An 18,483-nucleotide genomic window follows, 5' to 3' on the forward strand; every position below is an offset into this window, starting at 1 on the left:
ACTAAATGTAAAGAAGCAGGAAAAAATGTATTAATAGCCAAAAAACACAATTATTGAAGAGACCCACACAATGAGAATACTGGAATTGTCAGACACATACTATAAAATAACTACTATGAATCTGCTTAAGAATATACATAGAAAGGTGGATATAATAAATAAAGTGATGGATAATTTTGGAATAGGTATAAAAATTCCAAAAGCAAAAGGAAACTCGAATGGGAAAATACAATATCTGAAATAAAACAATTCTTCAATGAGACAGTTTTTCTTCCAGCATCATAAATTACACATTCAACCTTCCCACATATAATTAGAAACTGCAAAAAATAAATATACAATGATCTGAAGAACTGGAGAGTGAACAAAAGTGGGCAGATACTGAAGGGGAGACCAAACTTAGAAGAAGAGATGGCATGATGCGTTTCTATCTAGATAAATTTTAGCTTGAGTATAAGTCAAAGGAAGTGTCACACAAGACATCAAATATTCTAATACAAATCTCCTAGTCTTTTTTGCATGAAGGACCAAAGGAAAGAATTTAGGGAAACCACAGTGGCTGGAGAATAAGAGTAGAATCTCAGTAAGAAGATAAGAAGAGAGAAGGGTCTCAAATTCTGTATATGTACTATATGAAAGTTTCAGGCTGAACCCTAAAGCAGAATGTATGAAAATGGTTATTAACAGTTCAGTTATAGGTCAAAAAAACTTAACTGATATTTGAGCTCCCATACAAGAGACATATTTCCTTTTGAGACAAAACAAGGTAATTGCCTGCTAAATCAACATTCTTTGGAAGAATATAGAATCTTGAAACTGAAGTGTAATATTTAAATATTCATGTTATAGTCTAAAATTACTTGATATTGGGTCTCAAAACAATCAGTGAAAATGACCTACGTGTTAGAATTGCTGAGAGAGATTTTAAAGCAGCTATTATAAATATACTTAAGGATGTAAAGGACAGTATGCATGCAATGAGTTAAAAGACAAAACTCCCAGGAGAGAAATAAAAACTATAAAATTAAAATTTGACTTTCCATGGTGAACACGATACAATATACATATGATGTATTATTGAATTGTACACTTGTAACCTATATAATCTTATTAACCAATGTGACCCCAATAAATGTAATTAAAAAAATAGAAATCAAAGAAGTAGAAAGTATACCCTTATAAAAGTAAATAGGCCCAATTGGGAAGAGGAAGATAGCGGACTAGGTAAAAGCAGGGTTCGCCTCCTCCCAGGTCCACATTGAAATTGCAACCAAATTATAAAATAATCAACGTGGAGAATCACCTGAAGCCCAGCTGATCATAACATGTAATTCTGATAATATAAAGAAGGAGCCACAAAGAAGCCAGTAGGAGGGCCAAAATCCTGAATCTAGCTGGACCCGCACCCATTGGTGGTGGAAGATCACTGAGAGGGAGAGCAAGGCTGCAGAGGCTTCCCTGAAGGAGAGGGGATTCCTGGCCTCATTCGGAGGGAGAGGAGTTTCCTTTAACTCTAATTGTCAAAACAAAAGGGGATTCCAGCCATCTGGGTGAGACAAAAGTAGACTGAAACTCTAGATGTCCCTTTGAAGGGCCCATGCACAGACTTTCTGACCTACGGACACTCACCCAGGACACCAGTGGTGGCTCAGAGGCTTGTGCGGGGTTCATACTGAGAAAGTCTGCATTACCTGGCACTAGAACGAGGGCTGGACAGGCAGCCACCATTGTTCCTTAGTCTGGCTCCTCTGTGGGGCAGTCTACAGGCCACTCCAGCTTGACTGTGCAGAACTCTCCTACAGGGCCATTAGGAAGTGTTGGCCTGTGGAGATCAGCCCACCCCACCCAACCTGCAGATTGCCTGGGCTTTTGTTACTGGATGGCTGCCAGGCCCTGTACCAGGTCAGAGCCAAACATTCACAGCTGGTAGCCAACACTGTGAACTCACCATTTGGAGGCAGTTTCAGGCAGATCACTGCTGTCAACATGAACTTGAGAGGATCTTGGGGATCTCTGGGTTACACTCAGAGAGCAGCTGGTCTTGCTGTGATCTGGGACTTCCGTGTGAACGGTTACGCAAGTTGCAGCAAGGATGTATTGATCTGAAGGCCATTATCTCCCTGAGGCCCCATCCCACCCCATCCAACCCACAAATTGCCCCAGGTGGACTGACCCACTGACACTAAACCACCATGGCCCTGTCCCCTCCCCACCTTCTCCCAATCCACACAGGCAACAAACTTTGGCTATCACAGAGCTGGCACTGTATGGAAATCAGTTTCAGAGAGACCTTTGCTGCCTGCAAGAGTTGCAATATTGTGTGTGGGAATCACAGGAATCTGTGGTACTGCCTCAGATGGCAGTTCTCACTGTGATCTGTGACTACAGCAGGAAAGCCTGGGCACAGAAGTTGAAGCAAAACTAAGATTGTATTGGCCTGATGGCCCTTGTCTCCCTGAGATCCCACTTCAACCAAGCCACAAAGTGCCTACAGCACATTGACAGGCAGCCTCCCCTGCCCTGCTTGTCTCTGGAGTTGTGTATTCTTCACAGGCAACAGATCTTAGCTAGTACAGTGAGCGTATTTTGGGGAAAACAGTTGTGGGCAGACCACTGCTGTCTGTCCAAGCTGCAATATCTCCTGAGGGGATCGCAAGGGTCTGTGAGACTGCCCCAGACAGCTGCTTGTCTCCAGGAGATCTGTGATAACTGAAGGAATGTGCAGACAGAAATTGCAGAAAACTGAGGCTATCGGTCAGATGGCCCTTGATTCCCTGAGCTTTTGTCCCATCCAATAAACAAAGTGCCCACCACACATTGATAAGCAGCTGCCCCTGCCCAGGGGTGGTGCATTTGGGCCTGAGGTGGGCAGCAGCTGGCCTTACTATGATTGGAAAATTATACAGGGAGCCACAAAGACAGTGCTGCCATGTAAACTGACACTGCAGTGGCATGGGGAAATTTACTCAATAGTTCCAGGTGATTCCCAGGGTCCGTGCACTACCCTACATGCATATCACCCAGAGGCTCTTTCAGTTTCAGAGTTTTACAGACAACTGACAGGCAGTGTCAGGCCTTGAGGAGAACTCGTCCCTCTGATAACTGCCCTACATCAGGACAGGGGATAACTAGACCATGCCTGTAGCGTTGTCTATTCCACTTACCTATAGATCCGGCATAGGCAATAATCATCTGCAGATCGCTTTGTAGTTCCCACCAGGTAGCCCTGAGAAATCAAAAACAGGGCCTGACCTTGGCATACAGTGGAGTTCCTCCAAAGGGGCCACAAAACCAATGTGTCCAGAGGCTGGCACTAGACCACAATAGAGCAAATCCTGGTACAAAGGGTATTTGCAACAAGTACACAAGCCTGCTAAGGCAAATTCCACTCAATTGGGTCATCCCCCACACAGCAATTCTTACTCTGTGGGTGTAGCCAATTCCCACAATTAGTCAATCTCAGCATTAATCCCATCCACTGATGTGCTAACAACAATAAGGCTTTAGCTACAACAGAAGATCACACACAATCCACACAAAGATCATGTCCAGAGTCCCTGGCAAAAGAGATCAGGGAGAATGTGCCACTGGGCCACACAGGACACCTTCCAATTTAGGACATCTGGCCAAGGCTGAGAGATGAAACAAATATTCCTGACACATAGAAATGAACACAGAGAGGCTAATAAAATGAGAAAACAAAGAAACATACCACAAATGAAATGACAGGAAGAAACTCCAGAAAATAAACATAATTAAATAAAGGCAAGCAACCTACCAGAGACAGAGTTCAAAATAATGATTATAAGGATGCTCAACAAACTTAGGGGAGAAATGGATGAGCACATCGAGAACCTCAACAGAGACAGAGTAAGCATTAAAAAGGATATAGAAACCATAAAAAACAGACAGAAATGAAGAATACAATAACTGAAATGAAGAATATATTAGAAGGATTTGAGAGTAGATTGGGTGAAGCAGAAGACTGAATCAACAAACTGGAAGACGAGGTAGCAGAATATACCCAATAAAAACAACAAAAAAGGAAAAAGAATTTTAAAAAATAAAGATAGTTTAAGAGACCTCTGGGACAACATGAAGCATAGTAATATCCAGATCATAGGAGTACCCAAAGGAGAAGAGCAAGAGAAAGGGATTGAGAATCTATTTGAAAAAATAATGACAGAATAATTCCTGAATCTGGGAAAGAAATTAGACATACAAGTTCAGGAAGCAAAAGGAATCAAACAAGAGGAATTCAAACAGACCCACACCAAGACATATCATAATTAAAATGCCAAAAGACAAAGAGAGAATCCTAAAAGAAGCAAGAGAAAGGCAGTGAGTTACTTACAAGGGTACCCCCATAAGACCATCTGCTGATTTCTCAATAGAAACTTTGCAGGCCAGAAGGGACTGGCAAGAAATATTCAAAGTTATGAAAAACAAGAATCTACAACCATGAAAACTCTACCTAGCAAGGCTCTCCATTAAAATGGAAAATGAGATAAAGAGTTTCTCAAATAGGTAAAAGTTTAAGGAATTCATCACCAACAAGCCAGTATTAAAAGAAATGTTAAAGGGACTTCTGTAAAAAGAGAGGAGGTAAAAAAAGAAAAAAGAAAACACAAATATGAATAATAAAATGGCAGTAACTATGTACCTATCACTAATCACTTTAAATATAAAAGGTTAATGCGCCAATAAAAAGACATAGGGTAGCCAAATGGATAAGAAAACAAGACCCATGCACATGCTGTCTACAAGAGACCCACTTGAGATCAAATGACACACACAGACTAAAAGTAAAGGGATGGAAAATGATATTTCATGTAAATGGAAATTAAAAAAAAAAACTTATATGCACCCAACATAGGAGCACCTACATACATAAAGCAATTATTAACTGACATAAAAGGAGAGATCAGTAGTAATACACTCATAGTAGGAGACTTTAACACCCCATTGACACCAATAGACAGATCTTCCAGGAAAAGAATCAACTAGGAACAATGGGCCTAAAAGACACACTAGAACGGATGGATTTAATAGATATTTTCAGAGCATTTTACCCCAAAGCGGCAAAATATACATTTTTCTCAAGTTCATAGGGAACTTTTTCAAGGATAGACCATATGTTAAGACACAAATCAAGTCAAAATAAATTTAAGAAGATTGAAATCATATCAACCGTCTTCTCTGATCACAATGGTATGAAATTAGATATCAACTACAAGAAAAAAACTAGAAAATACACAAACACATAGAGGCTAAATAACATGCTACTAAACAATGGATGGGTTATCAATGAGATCAAGGAAAAAATCAAAAGATGCCTAGAGACAAATGAAAATGAAAACACAAAAACTCATAATCTATAGGACACAGCAAAAACAGTCCTAAGAGGGAAATTCATAGCAATACAGGCCTACCTCAAAAAAGAAGAAAAAGTTCAAATAAACAATCTAACCTTACAATTAAAACAACTAGAAAAAGAACAGCAAACAAAGCCAAAAGTGAATAGAACGAAGAAAATAATAAAGATCAGAGCAGAAATAAAATAGAGTCTAGAAAAACAATACAAAAGATTAATGAAACTGAGAGCTGGTTCTTTGAACAGATGAACAATATTGACAGACCCTTAACTAGACTGATCAAGGAAAAAAAGAGAGAGGACTCAAATAGATAAAATAAGAAATGAAAGAGGAGAAATAACTATGGACTCCATGCTAAACAAGGGATCATAATAAATATGAAGAGCAATTATATGCCAACAAATTGGACAATCTGGAAGATGGATACATTCCTAGAAACATACAATCTCCTAAATCTGAGTCAAGAAAAAACGAAAATCTGAGCTCAATGATTACCACCAGTGAAATTGAACCACTAATTAAAAACCTCACAAAAAATAAAGTCCTGGACCAGATGGCTTCATAGACAAATTTTACTAAACATTCAAAGAAGAATTAACACCTATTCTTCACAAACTATTCCAAAACATTCAAGAAGAGTGAAGGCTCCCTAATTCCTTTTGAGGCCACCATTACCTTGATTCAAAAACCACATAAAAACATTACCAAAAAAGAAAACTATAGGCCAATATCTCTTATGAATATTGATGCTAAAATCCTCAATATTTTGTTACAATTTAATTTACAATTGCATTGAAAATTAAATTCAGCAATATATTAAAAAATCATGCACCATGATCAAGTTGGATTTATTCCTGGGATGCAAGGTTGGTTCTATATCTGCAAATCAATTAAGTGATATACCACATTAACAAATAGATAAAAACCATATGATCATATCAATAGATTCAGAAAAAGCATTTGACAAAATCCAGCATCCATTTATGATAAAAACTCTCGGCAAAGTAGGAATAGAGGGAACATATCTCAACATACTAAAGGCCATATATGACAAACCTATAGCAAACATCATACTCAATGGGGAAAGGCTAAAAGCATTTTCCTTAAAATCAAGAATAAGACAAGGATACCCACTTTCACTACTCCTCTTCAACATTGTATTGGAAGTCCTAGCCACAACAATAAGACAAGAAAGAGAAATAAAAGATATTTGAATTGGAAAGGAAGAATAAAACTCTACTTATTTGCCTATGACATAATATTATATATAGAGAACCCTAAAGATTCCACCAAAAAACTGTTAGAACTGATCAATGAATTCAGTAAAGTAGCAGATTACAAAATAAATATACAGAAGTCAGTGGCATTTTTATATGCTAATGATGAACTTTCAGAAAGAGAAATTAAGAAAACAATCCCATTTACAATTGCATTGAAAACAATAAAATACCTGGGATTCAAATTAACCAAAGAGGATAAAAGTTGTTCTCAGAAAATTATGTCATTGAAAAAAGAAATTGAAGAAGATACAAATAAGTAGAAGCATATACTGTGTTCATGGATAGGAAGAATCTACATCACTAAAATGGCTATACATTTTATATCTATAAATTTATAAATTTAATGCTATCCCTATCAACATACCAATGGCATTTTTTGAAGAGCTAAAACAAATAATCTTAAAATTTACATGGAACCATAAAAGATCTCAAATAACCACGGCAATCTTAAGAAAGAAGAACAACTTTGGAGGTATCACACTACCTGATATCAAAATACACTATAAGGCTACAGTAATCAAAACAGCATGGTATTGTCATAAAAACAGATACAATGATAAATGAAACAAAATAGAGAGCCCAGAAATAAATCCACACCTATATGTTCACTTAATATATGACAAAGAAAGCAAGAATACATAATGGGGTAAAGACAGTCTCTTCAATAAATGGTGTTGGAAAAAAAATTGTACAGATACATGCAAAAAAAAAAAAACTGGACCACCTTTTCACACCATGTACAAGAATAGACTCAAAATGGATTAAGGACTTAAATGTAAGACCTGAAACCATAAAACTTCTAGAAGAAAACATAGTCAGTAATCTTCTGATATTTCTACTAGTATTTTATTTTCATACATATGTCCTCGGGCAAGGGAAACAAAAGAAAGAATAAACAAATGAGACTACATCAAACTAAAAAGATTTTGCACAGCAAAGGAAATCATCAACCAAACAAAAAGACAACTGACTAAATGGGAGAATATATTCACTTATGATACATCTGATAAGAGGTTAATTTCCAAAATATATTTAAAAACGCATACAACTCAATGACAAAAAAACAAATAATCCTATTAAAAATGATAAGAAAACCTGAACATATATTTCTCCAAAGAGGAAATATAGATGGCCAATAGACATATGAAAAGATGCTCAAGGTCACTAATCATCAGAGAAATACAAATTAAAACCACAATAAATACAAATTAAAACTCACACCTGTCCAAATAGCTATCGTCAATAAATCAAAGAAGACCATAGGTTGGTGAAGACGTGGAGAAAAGGGAACTCTCATACACTGTTGGTGGGATTGCAAATTGGTACAGTCATTATGGAAAACAGTCTGGAGGTCTCTCAAAAAATTAAAAAAGGATATACCTTTTGACCCCACAATTGCACTTCTGGGTATTTATCCAAAGAAAACCAATACAATAATTCATAAAGATCTATGCATCCCTATGTTCAGTACAGCTCTATTCACAATAGCCAAGATATGGAAACAACCTAAATGCCCATTAACAGCTGATTGAATAAAGAAGTTATGGTTTATATATACAATGGAATATTACTCAGCCATTAAAAAACAATAAAATTCTACCATTTGCAATGACATGGATGGACCTAGAGGTAGTTATGCTTAGTGAAATAAGTCAGACAGAGAAAGTTAATACCATATGATTTCACTTACATGAAAAAGCTAAGGAACAAAAAGAGCAAACTAATCAAAACAGATTCACAAATGTAGTGACAATTTGGTGATGGACAGAGGAGAGGAGAGTTTGAGGGGCTAGGAGAATGGGGTGAAGGGTTAAAGAATTACAAATTAGTAGTTGATAGATGGTCACAGGGATGGGGAGCATGGCATAGGGAATGCAGTTAGCATTAATGTATTGGCTAGGTGGAGAGCCAGAGGAGAGAAGAGCAATTAGGAGGATCATTTTATAAACTATATAAATGTCTAACCAATGTACTGCATACTTGAAACTAATAAAATAAAATTAAGAAAAAAAAATCAAATCATATCAAGCATATTTTCCAATTACAATGGCACGAAACTAGAAATCATTTACGAGAAAAATCTGAAATATACACATAGAGATGAAGGCTAAATAACCTGCTATTAAACAATGAATGGGTTAACAATGTGATCAAGGAAGAAATCAAAAGATACCTAGAGACAAATAAAAATGAAAACACAACAACTCAAAATCCATGGGACACAGTGAAAGCAGTTTTATGAGGTAAATTCACAGCAATACAAACCTACCTTAAAAAAAACTCTCAAATAAATAATCTAATCTTACTCCTTAAAAAATGAAAAAGGACAATAAACAAAGCACAAAGTGAGTAGAAGAAAATAATAAATCAGAGCAGAAAGAAAAAAAAATGGAGTCTAAAATAAACAATACAAAAGATTAACAAAGCCAAGAGCTGGTTCTTTGAAAATAAAAACAAAATCAATAAACCTTTAAGTAGAAAAGAAAAAGAAAAGAGAAGACCCAAGTAAATAAAATCAAAAATGAAAGAGAAGTGACAACTGATTCCACAGAAATACAAAAAATTATTTTAAAAAATACTACAAGCAATTATATGCCAACATACTGGACATCCTGGAAGAAATGGATGAATTCCTAGAAACATACAATCATCTAAGACTGAATCAAGAAGAAACAGGAAATCTGAATAGACTGATTACTACTAATAAAATCAAACCAAAGTAATCAAAAAACTCCTAAAAATCAAAAGTCCTGAACCAAATTTCTTCATAAGTGATTTTACCAAACACTCAAAAAAGAATTAACACCATTCTTCCCAAACCACTCCAAAAAATTCAAGAAGATGAAAAGCTCCCACGCTCATTTTACAAGGCCGCCATTACCCTGATCCCAAAACTAGACAAAGACATTACACAAAAAAAAATTATAGGCCAATGTCCCTGATGAACATAGATGCAAAAAATCTTCAACAAAACATTAGCAAATGAATTCAGTAATACATTAAAAAGGTTATACTTCATGATCAAGTAGGATTTATCCATGGATTGCACGGTTGGTTCAATAGCCACAAATTAATTAATGTGATATACCACATTAACAATCTGAAACATAAAAATCATATAATTCTAGGTGGAGAGCCAGAAGAGAGAAAGAGAAATTAGGGGGATCGTTTTTATAAACTATATAAATGTCTAACTAATGTACTGTATATTTGAAACTAATAAAATAAAATTTTAAAAAAATTCTCCACAGAAAACAATAACCTCAAGCTTATGCTTTGTTAGTAGAAAATGGAGTATTTAAACTCCAAATTTCTAGTGGCTGTGTCAAAAAATAGTTCAGTCATGCACATACAATTATAATATATGTAAAACACAATATCATAAAGTAAACACATGCTAACAAATAAGCTTGTCTTCATAAGTAATGCTTTAATTTTCTGACATATAGAGGAACTCACATTTAATAAATTTACTTCAACAAAAAAAATCATATAATTATGTCAATAGATGCAGAAAAAACTTTTAACAAAATCCAGCATAAGTTTATCATTAAAACTCTCAGCAAAGTGGGAATAGAGGGTACATACCTCATCATAATAGAGGCCATGTATGACAAACCCACAGCTAACATTATACTCAATGGTGAAAAGCTAAAAGCATTTTTCTTAGATCAGGAACATGGATGTCCACTCTCACTATTTTTATTCAACACAGTATTGGAAGTTCTAGCCACAGCAACCAGACTAGAAAAAATAAAAATCATCTAAATTGGAAAAGAAGAAGTAAAACCATCATTATTTGCAGATGACATGATACTATATAGAGAGAACTTTAAAGATTCCAATTAAAAAATAATTGTTGGAACTGATTAAAAAATTCAGTAAAGTAGCAGGATACACACAATTAATATCCAGAAACTGGCTGCGGTTTTATACAACTACAATAAACTATAAGAAAGAGAAATTAAGAAAATAATCTTATTTACAATTGCATTGAAGAAATACCAAGGAATAAATTTAACCAAGGAGGAAAAGACCCGTACACAGAAAATTGTAAGTCATTAAAGAGAGAAATTGAAGAAGATGCAAATAAAGGGAATCATAACCATGCTCATGGATAGGAAGAATCAACATCATTAAAATTTTTAAACCACCCAAGAAATCTATAGATTCAATGCAATCCCTATCAAAATGCCAATGGCATTTTTCACAGAACTAGAACAAATAACCCTAATATTTATATGGAACCAGAAAGGGCCCAAAGAGCCATGGCAAACTTGAGAAAAAAGAACAAAGTTGGAGGTATCATGCTATCTATATCAAACTATACTACAAGGCTATAGTAATCAAAACAGCATGATACTGGCCAAAAAACAGATACACAAATCAATGGAACAGAATAGAGAGCCCAGAAATAAATCCATGACTATATGGTCATTTAATCTATGACAAAGGTTACAAGAATATATAATAAGGTAAAGACAGTTTATTCAATAAATAATGTTGGGAAAATCGAAGATATGCATGCAAAAAAAAATAAGACTGGATTACCTTCTTACACCACATATAAGAATAAACTCAAAATGCATTAAGGACTTAAATGTAAGACCTGAAACCATAAAACTAGAAGAAAACTTAGGCAGTAAACCCTCTGACATTCCTTTTACTAATTTTTTCTGATATATCTCCTCAAGCAAGGAAAACAAGCAGAAAAGAAAAATAAATAAATGGGACTACATTAAACCAAAAAGGTTTTGCACAGCAAAGGAGACCATCAACCAAATGAAAAAACAACTTACGGAATGAGAGAAAATATTTGCCAATGATACATCCAATAAAAGGTTAATATCCAAATGTAAAAAGAACTGCTACAACTCAACACTAAAAGAAACAAACCATCCAATTAAAAATGGGAAAATGATCTAAATAGGCATTTCTCTAAAAAGAACATACAGATGGTCATAGACTTGTGAAAAGAGGTTCAACATCACTAATTATCAGAGAAATGCAAATTAAAACTACAATTAGATATTACCTCACACCTGTCAGAATGGCTATCATCAATAAATCCAAAAACAATAAGTGTTGGTGAGGATATGGAGAAAAGGGAAACCTGATACATTATTGGTGGGATTGCAAATTGGTACAGCCACTATAGAAAACAGTATGGAGGTTCCTCAAAAAATTATAAATAGACATACTTATGACCCAGGATTCTGTTTCTGGGAATTTATCTCAAAAAATCTAAAATACTAATTTGAAAATATATATGCACCCCTATGTTCACTCCAGCACTATTTACAACAGCCAAGATATGACAGCAACCTACATGTCCATCAATAGACAATCGGATAAAGATGATATGGTACAATAGAATATTAGCCATTAAAAAATGAAATCTTACCATTTGCAACAATATGGATAGACCTAGAGGGTATCATGCTAAGTGAAATTAGTCAGACAGAAAAAGAAAACTGTCATGTGATCTCATTTATATGTCGGATCTGAAGAACAAAATAAACACATGAACAAAACAGAAACAGACTCATAGATACAGAGCACAAACTGGTGATTCTCAGATGGGAGGAGTTAAGAGGCCTGGGTGAAAAAGGTGAAGGAATTAAGAAGTATAATTTGGTAATTATGAACAGTCATAGAGATGTAAAATACAGCATAGAGAATATAGTCATTAATATTGTTAATAACTATGTATAGTGCCACGTGCATACTAGATTTATTGGAGGGATCACTTCATAAAATATATAGATGTCTTACCACTATGCTGTACACTTGAAGCTAATATAAAATAATATTGAATGTCAACTCTAATTAAAAATTGAATTTTTTAATTAAAATATATAACAAAGTACTTTTTTAAAAAGTCCATTAAAATAACAACAAACTAAAAATACATAGGAATTAAATTAATAAAAGATATGTAAGGTATTTATACTGAAAACTCTAGTTTGATGAGAGCATAAAAGATACAACTAAGTAAATGAAAATATAGATTATGTTTATACATTGAAAAATCATAATATTAAGATGTCCTTTTCTCCCCATATAAAAAGATTCAAATGCAAACCTAAAAGCACAGGAAAATCTGTTTTAATGGCACCTACTAGCTAAATGTTGTATATGTAAGCATCGACATTAAGTGTGTTCTTCCATTCCAAGTTTATATTTTCTTTCTACCACATCCTAGATCACTCTGCTGTGGGGCTCTTATTTGAATTCAGTAATAAAAGTAAAATAGATTTACTGTGTCATGTTTTTAGCATAAAAACTGCTGGTGGGACTGCAAATTAGTACAGCCACTACAGAAAACAGTATGGAGCTTCCTCAAAAAACTAAGAATTGATCTACCATATGATCCAGCAATCTCTCTATTGGGTATTTACCCCAAAGACTTGAAAACCCATATGCAAAAAGATATTTGCACACTGATGTTCATAGCAGCATTATTCACAGTGGCCAGGACATGGAAGCAACCGAAGTGTCCTACAATAGATGACTGTAATACATATGTACAATGGAATATTACTCAGCCATAAGAACAGATGAAATACTGCCATTTGCAACAATATGGATGGACCTCGAATAATCATGCTAAGTCAAATAAGCCAGACAGAAAAAGTTGAAAATCACATGATATCACTTATGTGTGGGATATAAATCTAAAAGCAACAATTGAGCAGGACAAACAAACAGAGATTCATGGACATGGACTGTAGACTAGTGGTTACCAGAGGGTAGGGGATGGGGGAAGAAGGGGAAGGTAGACAAGGTTAATTGGGTCAAATATAGGGGGATAAAGGGGATCAAATATATGGTAGCTGAAGGAAACTGGATTGATTGGTAAACACAATAGAATATACAGATGTCAAATTATAATGTACACCTGAAAATTATATAATTGTATTAAACAATGTAACCCCAATAAACTTAATTTAAAAAGGCAAAAAAAAATAGTTTGAATAAAGTGGTCAAAAATCAAAATTATTTAAAATCTTATCTTCATAAAGAAAGCATTGAATTGGCAGTTCTAAATAAAAGCATGCTCCAAATACTTTTTAAAAACATTCTTTGCACAGAAAATAAAATGATGCTATTTTCTTTCCATAGCAATCTAATGTGATAGATACATTAGATGTAAGAACATCTGTATTAAATTGATAGTATCATTATAATTATTATCAGAATTAACTTAATCTTCTCATGTCGAAAGAAGGCAGTAAGGTCCAAACAGGCTCTCAATAGTTGTTGGTGAATGAACAGTGAGTGAATGGTAGGGATAGGACTTGAGCCCTAAATACCAGAAATCAACCACAGATTAATTGATAGGAATTCCATATTTAAAGAGAGCATATTTAGCATATTAAACTGAAAATATAATCAAATAAGAAATAAGAAAAAATATCCAAATCCTTACTATTTGTGCTTTCAGAAGATAGGGTTTTATATATGTGGTAAATTCTGAGTTCTCTACTTTTGAAGGGAACATTCTGATCCACATTATCTGAAGATTATTTTAATGTAACAATAATAGATTTGGACACTCCACTATCCACTCTGGCCTAGACGTCCTTGTAACATATTTTTCTCAATTTTTAATCTGTAGTTTAGGGAGGTATCAGATCAAAGTACTTTGTACATCAATAGAACAAAATATAGGCCATCATCTTATCAAGAATAGACTAGAAACCTTGGCCTCATTAGCACCCAGTTCTCACCACAAAACAAACATAGAAAGCAGGGATTTCCAAAGTATCATCACTATTACTTAACAAATGCCTTCTAATAAACCAAAAGTTTTTTTCTTAAAGTATTTATTTTTATAAAATGCCAGTATCTATGTAGAAAACAAATATTTCGGATTCTACTAATTTGGAATTTGTAAGCATTCAAATCTTGTTCTTAAATTCACCTTTTTACCATCTACAAATACAGCAAATTAAGAAGTAAACAAGGTAGGTGTATAAATATATAAGGTTTAATCAACTATGAAAGAATTACTTCATATGTAGTCACAAGAAACTGAGGTGATAAAAATAGATTATTTTAATCCCTGATAGCAAGTACACACAGATTACATGTAGCAAATGAGATAATGTACATAAATTCATAGGCTATAAACTATAAAAACCTCTATACGGTCTGACAATCCCTGATATTTAACCTGTACTCACTGAACTCTGTTTTCTAGTGGAACTGAAAAAAGTTATCTGAATAAGAAATTCACTAGTCATTGTGAGCCTTTAGGACAGTCACTTTTGTCTGTTTTTTTTTTGTTTTTGTTTTTAGTTTTTTGTTTTTGAGATCAAATGTGATCATTTGACTAGGTGAGCTTAAAATTCTTTCATACTCTAATATTCTTTTAGTCGAGTCTTATTTATGAAGAGCCTACAATTTTAATGAGAATAAAAGCCATGCAGAAATTTTAAAATTTTTGTTAATATTGTACCAAGTACCTAAATTATAGAAAAGTCAATGAATAATATAGGAACTTGATAGATGACTATGGTGTGGAGTAAAGGATAGATGAAGGATAGATGACTGTGGTGTGGAGTAAAGATAATTCAAAAAGACTGCAGTTTGCAATGACATGGATGGACCTAGAGGTTATTATGCTGAGTGAAATAAGTCAGATAGAGAAAGATAAATACCGTATGATTTCACTTATATGCAGAATCTAAGGAAAGAAAAGAACAAACTAATTGAAAACTGACTCATAAATATAGAGGACAATCTGGTGATGGCTAGAGGGGAGAGGAGTAGAAGGGCTGAGAGAAAGTGTGAAGGGTTAAAGAAGTACAAATTAGTAATTTGAGATGGTCATGGGAATGAGAAGCACAGCATAGGGAATGCAGTCAGCAGTAATGTAATGGCTATGAGTAGAGGAAAGAGAATAATCAGGGAGATCATTTCTAAAATATACTGTATACTTGAAACTAATAATAAAGTTAAATTTAAAAAAGATTCTTGAAGACAGGATAATATTTGTATGGAGGGGGTAAGTATTATGAACAGGAGATAAATATGGCAATGTGCTTAGAGGTAGAATTATAGACTATGTACCCTTGCACAGTAAGGAACTTGCACACATAAAGAGAAAGATTTAAATTGGGAAACTGAAGGAGGGAAAATTAAAAAGATAAAAATAACCCTAACAATAGAGTTTTAGTATGAGACTAAGAAATATTTAAATGGTAATGAACAGTGTCTGAGACTCTTGAGCCAGGGAATGTAGAAGAAAGAAGCATTTCAAAAATAAGGATTTAGTATTTGATAGACAGTCATGGGGATGGGGAGCACAGCATAGAGAATTCAGCTAGCATTATATGTTGGCTAGGTAGAGAACCAGAGGAGAGAAAGAGCAATTAGGGGACCGTTTTATAAACTATATAAATGTGTAACCAATGTACTATATACTTTAAACTAATAAAATTTTTAAAAAATGATTAAGGAATTGGTATGCAAAGTGACCTGGAGAGGAAAGCGGAGCTAGAATATGAGTTGTGGAGCCATTTTCTTAATAAAAGTAATGATGATAACATTACTGGTGAGAATGAAAAAAAAGAGAGAGAGATGAGAGAAGTTCTGAAATAATCAAAATAACTTGAAAACGAACCAAATACTATGATAAGTAATGAGAAAATCAGAAGAGAAAGCTAGTATTTTTATGTGTAAGAGGAAAATAAGTTTGAGTTTTGAAATTTTAATTTTAAGGAAAGTGTAGAAATACCCTGAAGGCAATTAGATACATTTGAGAACAGTGGAGGCTTGAAGGCAGATAAAGAACAAAGGCCCAAGAATGACACACGGAAAATGCCCACTTTTAGGAGGTGAAGAGATAAGCCTAAAGAAGAGATGATGAATGACCACACAGGGAGACAGAAAAAAAATCAACATAGAATATATTATGAAAATGTTATACAGGTGAGAAAACTAGATGAAATCTAAAAGAATTAAACATAGTATGTTGCATTTACAACCCACGGCTGAATGGCAAATGAAATTTAATAAAAGCACAAAGAGAAAAGAACTAGAAACTTAGTTGATTGTAAATGTAAATATAATTTAATTTAATTAATCGTAATATAATTTCAGAGAAAAATCTATGGTGATTAGTGTATCCAGATAAAAGATGGGCAGTCTGAACTTATCTCTGTTGGTTGAATCTTTCTTGGAAATACGTCTTTAACTCTAAGAAGGACACTATAACTCTGTACATCAGTCCACATTTTGAATAGTTCCTGGTACAGTGTTGGTGCTCATTAAATAGCCTGGAAGAAATTGGGCAAGACAGGGAGGGAGGAAAAGAGGAAGAAAGAATGAGAGGAAGAGAGGGAGAGAAAGAGAGGAGAGAGAGAAATGAAGGAGGGAACATAAAAGAGAGTGACTAGGCTAATAACAGAACTTAAGTTAAAACAATGTGAGAAAAGAGCAGATCTTAAAAGTTCTCATCACAACATAAAAAGAAATTATAACCACAATTATAACAAATGTTAACCAATCTTACTGTGGTGATCATTTTGCAATATATACATATATAAAATCACTTTGTTGTGCACCTAAAACTAATACAATATTATGTCCATTATGTCTCAATTTTTTAAAGATTCAGAGAAAACTGAATATTTTAAATATGAGCGAAATAATCATTCCAGAGAAATAGACCTGAAAACACAAAAAAACTGTCACATAAAAAAGGTATTGCATTTGTTTTGTGGTGTTCAATGGAATTGCAAAAGGAGGACAAGTTCCAAGGGTCTAATATTATACAATATATGAAAAGGATTTCATATTAAAGTTATCCGAAAATTAAATGGGTCTATTTAAGCCTAGAATTCCAATATAGGAGAGAGATTACAAAAAAACAAAAAACAAAAAACAGGCATCCTCACATATTAATAGTTGGAGTATAAATTGGCATATCTTTGTAGAGTGATTTGGTCATTGTTATCAAATATAAAATTGCATATCCTTTCTGATGCAGCAGTTTCATTTCTACGAAAATATTCCAACATGTACATAAAAAGGTATATAGGAGGATATTCAATGCAGAGTTGTACCAAGTAGCAGAATAAAAAAGAAAAAAAAACAAATTATTGAATAAAGTACATTCATAACAGCAAAAGTACAGAGCAATTAAAAAGAGTAAGATTTATCTGGATGTCCTGATGTGAAAAATTGTCCAAAGATTGGTTCTGGTTGGTTTAAAAACAACAGTGATAAAAAATTTTCTCTCTTCTACTGTTTGAAATTTTCTTTCAATAATGTGAGAACATTATTTTTAATATTTAAAAGAGAAAATAAATGAAGTTGCCAATTGTAAAAGTTTCAACAAAAGGTTAGAAAATTACTTGCTAAAGGGTCTGTAGCAAGCGTTTTTTATATCAGATTAATATTTGACCAACTGGCCTTTAGGATCTCTCCTAATTCTAAAATTTTATGATTTTAATGTCATGTAAACAAAGAAGCACTCACCATGATTTAATGCAGAAGAGGGATCAAAGATAATATGAAATAGGCATAAGGTTTAGTCACTGAGACACAGAAAAGCAGTGAAGATGAAAGGCAGATCAAGTATGATTTTAAAGGTGTGGCTGATAAAACAACAACAACAACAACAATAACAACAAAGGCTGAATAAGCCATTCCTTCCAGAGGAGTAACAATGAGAAGGGTAAGAGAAAAAATATGGTAGTTTCATGGTTCGAACTAAGATATAGAAAAACATGCATGTCTGGAGGAAAAGAAAACACCTAAAAGAAAACCTGTAGTTATTAAGACATAAGTGATCACTATTTAACATAGCTCAATAC

General features: G+C 34.0%; 1 protein-coding gene across 1 annotated transcript in view; it reads right to left on the reverse strand.

Moving 5' to 3' along the window:
- Positions 1 to 18,483, reverse strand: part of SEPTIN14 (septin 14) — a 117,139-nt gene that overhangs the window by 98,024 nt on the left and 632 nt on the right. The window lies entirely within an intron of this gene.

This window comes from Pteropus medius, unplaced genomic scaffold (assembly GCF_902729225.1).
Source record: "Pteropus medius unplaced genomic scaffold, Ma_sr-lr_union100, whole genome shotgun sequence".
NCBI lineage: Eukaryota > Metazoa > Chordata > Mammalia > Chiroptera > Pteropodidae > Pteropus > Pteropus medius.